The sequence below is a fragment of the Branchiostoma belcheri genome, unplaced genomic scaffold (genome assembly GCF_001625305.1).
Source record: "Branchiostoma belcheri isolate BF01 breed outbred unplaced genomic scaffold, Haploidv18h27 scaffold15, whole genome shotgun sequence".
Lineage (NCBI taxonomy): Eukaryota > Metazoa > Chordata > Leptocardii > Amphioxiformes > Branchiostomatidae > Branchiostoma > Branchiostoma belcheri.
The window spans coordinates 618,657-622,926 of NW_017802935.1; positions in this window are offsets into that span (position 1 = coordinate 618,657).

Consider the following 4,270-nt stretch of genomic DNA (forward strand, 5'->3'; position numbering starts at 1 on the left):
TTATGACACGGCTACATAAACAAACCGAACACATCAACAAACCGCCCAAACTCGGCTTGTTCAGCTAAAAGCGAGCAAATAACAAATGAATCAATCTCCCGGCCTGCTCCAGCCGACATGAGCACACAGCGGGCAGCTATCGTAAACGTCTAATGGCTACTCTCCAAGCAGAGGTTGGTGGGGAAGATCGTTACCTTTCTATAGCCCCCACCAGGCCTTTCTACAGGGATACGGATCTTAGAATATCGGCAAAAAAAGAGAGTAAAATTGGCCAGGGGAGTCCGGCCGCGGGGACGTAGTTTCTTTCGGGGCCAGTCAAACTATCGTCTGGCTGGAAACTTCTAATAGTCTCCATTCAGACTCTTTTGCAGGCTGAATAAAAAGTACAAATCGGCCTAAAAAGAATGTAGTTGGCCAGGGGAGTTGGCCGGCCATAGAGGGTCCAGTATAGAAGACTCTATGCAGGCAAACTGGCTATAAGCAATTTTAGGGAATACAGTACAATCGTATTAGTATACAGTGCAATTTTACGGAATACGGTGCAATCGTATTAGTATACAGTACAATTTTACTAGTAATGACTGTAAACTTCTAATGGCTACTCTCCAAGCAGAGGTTGGTGGGGAAGATCGTTTGGTCTGCTTGGCAAACTGTGCTCTCTAGATGACTCCCCTGGCATGTTGTGTCTCTACTTCTACTCTTTCCAGCCGCCTCGCGAGGCCTGGTAGAACACACACTGTACAGTCATCGTCTGATTGTAAAGTGTTCAACACTACAACGTTAAACACGGTGCCCCTGCCGCCAGACTTTTATTTTCCATGATAATTACGCTGCGTGCTCTTAGTGCACGAGAGGTGGTTATTAAGTGTTCATTATATTTCTATAAGAGGAAATAAACCATTAGAACAACGCTGTGCAGATCGGTGAGATAATGAGATGTTTCCCACGGTTTTGTGTATTAATTAAAGTTATATGTAGAAAAACTTCCTTTAAGTTACAAAAATGATGGTATTTGAACATACATAGTAGACAGCAAGTAGCCCGTCCTCAGCTGTATAGTGAGTAATAGGAGTCATTTCGTGGTTGGACTATAAGCCAGTAAAACCGTGAGTTAGCGTTTGCCTGTGATCCCTGGGCTGCTAAGTGAAAAAGCGAGGGAAACATTCCCGCGCGCGTCACTGAACACCACGTCTCCATTAGGTGCGATCGTGACATTGTAACAGTACCACTTTAAGTGGGGGTGTCAAAATTATGTTTCGTCTTTTTCTTGGTTAAATTTCATTTATATTTTCAAGCAAATCATTCAAAATAAGGTACAGTGCATTTTAATAGGTAAATACTACAAGTCTTAACACTACTGTTAGTTTCCTGCCCCCTGTATAATGGTACGGTCCAAAAAAACTTGTCGGTTATTCTAAAGGAAACTCAAGGGAAAGTAACTTTTTAAGTAAGTATTTGAATTATGCTTAACCTTCTATATTGATGTATTTTTACTTGTTATTGACGACGTAAATTTTGATGTTGTATATGTGTTTTTGTATGGGAGAGAGAAACTTGTAAAGGTGTGTATGCACCTGTTTTGCCCTCCCTTTCACTTTGTGAAAAATCATAATAAACAAAGTAACTTCAACGTCACTAGTAAAATTGTAGTGTATTCCGTAAAATTGCACTGTATACTCCGGCACCCCTGAAAACCTTGAGTTAGCGTTTGTCTGTGATAAGTGAGGGAAACATTCCCGGGTATCTAAACACCGCTCCATTTGGTGCGATGCCGCAGTATTGCTCCCAGATCAAACACAGGCCGCCGCGACAGCCAACAAACACATTAGAAACAAATTAGTCAAATGAGCGTGTGTTGGGGTTAGAAACCGAGAGTACACACCGACATCTCGTATGTAGCACTTTAAAGTTTAAAGGTATCCAGTGCAATATCAGGGTGCCAAAACTGGATTTTTAAAGTTAAATTTCTTGTTATGCTTTAAATGTAGTAAGTTGAATCAACCCTATCCCATGGGATACTGAAATCTTTGGGGGAAAATGGGATGTCACTGTGAGAAAACGGTTGCTTGTTTTGCATCGCGTAGCCTGGTTCTAGCAATTTATGGGTGGTACCCAAAAATGAAGAGACTCCTCCCATAGCTTTATTTTGGGCTTTTTCAAATGCTTTAAGTATGAAGTGATAACAATACGCGCTACAAAATGATTCAGATTTCCTCATCCAGAATAGTTTTTGTTTTGCGGCCCTGAAATTGCATTAAAGCCGGCCCCTAACGTCACACATTCAGAACCTTCCCCCGAATACCAAACAACAACGGCCTCAGAAGTCTAAATAGATTTAAGCCACACCTACATACATGTATCAACATGTGGAGTAGAATCGAATTTGAGGTAAATTTGAATCATATGTAACCCCCAAAAGACGCTTCGGAGAACATTGATGACCTACTCCCGAACACCAGTCAACAGTAAAACGAAAAGCAAACCTCGTAAAGTTTCTTTTCTATATTTGCGAGAGAAATGCCTTTCAAAACAAATAATCAGTTAGAGGGCAAAAAGATCCAGCGAATGCAATGAAAAATCCGTTCCTAATAGCTCACCAGCCTCTACCAAGCTTCCCGAAGCCTGTATCTAGCCTTCTAGCCGCTTCCCGAGGCCTGTATCTAGCCTTCTAGCCGCTTCCCGAGGCCTGTATCTAGTCTTCTAGCCGCTTCCCGAAGCCTGTATCTGGCCTTCTAGCCGCTTCCCGAAGCCTGTATCTAGCCTTCTAGCCGCTTCCCGAAGCCTGTATCTAGTCTTCTAGCCGCTTCCCGAAGCCTGTATCTAGTCTTCTAGCCGCTTCCCGAAGCCAGGTTGAGGCTACATTAAGACATTCTGCATTTTGTTTTTGTATTCAAGGTCATTTCATGAAAACGAGCCAGCTGCTCTTTTTTTCCTGACATGTACCACGTGGCGGATTTATGCGAAAAGGCGGAGTAGAAGGTTCAATGAATAAATATTCAGGGTATAAATGAAGGTCATAAACCTACCACCCTGGTGCAAAGGGGCAGATTCTGTTACCCTCCAAGCAGAGGTTTGGGCTTTAGCCTATGTGCATTATACTCGTATATTAAGGTTTTATCTTTTTTGATAATTTGTAATGGGTGCTAGGAATATTAAGCCATGATGGAACTGTTGTTAAAAATTGAGGAAAAGGTTTGTTTTAAAGTATGAATATCTCTGTGATAACAATGCTGACGGAATGAATGTTACTTTTTGATACTTGTAAGGAACCCGCAATTCAGCCAATAGGTTTTGAGAGAGATTGTTATTTTGATTAAACCATTCGTTAGTTAATTAATTCATTCTTTTTTCACGTGTCTTTAGGCGTTTTTGACGGGCTTTCCTTTTTCTACAGGTACCTGTACGGGTGGCAGATGAACACTGCCTGGTCAATTTGATTCTGCCTCATTCTGCTGTGTTCACTGATTCCGTTCAATTTGCAGTAATAATTGATAAATATATACTGACTGACACTAACAGAGGTTATTCGCGGTTGCTCTAGAAGTCACATAATTACCCTGTTGGTTCGGCCAGGAGGGCAAGGACGGTAGCAGGCAAACAATAATTTTAATCTCGTCTAGCAATTTTCCAATTAATCTCTCAAACCTCTGTCGCACATTCATAACCTTCTTGCAACTATAAACTGACCTAGGTCAGATTTAAACCACGCCTCCCTTTCTATGCGAATCGAATCAAATCGAATTTGAGTGACATGGGTTTTAAGCTCTGTTATTGTGGAAACTTTCAATGAACAGGTATATTTTGCGGGACATCATGAGTAACTAATTTGGAGCATTAGGGGTGATCTGGAATTTGACCGGTCAGGTCGTTGCCCTTTTAGATTATCAGGTCAAAACAAGGTCAACCATCGCGTAATGAGCAGGCAGAGAAGTTACTGAAAACTACAAAAGGCACCTACAAAACGTAGCCTCTACCAGGCTTCGGGAGGCGGCTGGAAGAGTAGAAATTGGCCAAATAGAGAGAGATAACATGCCAGGGGAGTTGGTCCGCTAGAGTCTCAGACTGCAGTTCGGGTGCGGCAAACTGTAGCCTCTAGCGGACCGGCAACTCCCCTGGTATGTTATCTGTCTCTATTTGGCCTATTTCTACTCTTCCGACCGCATCCCGAAGCCTGGTAGAGACAAAACATAGAAAACGTTTAACCTGATTGTTCTGACTGACCAGCAAGGCCTGGTGGAGGCTAAGTCAAGAAATGGGCAGTCTCCTCCAG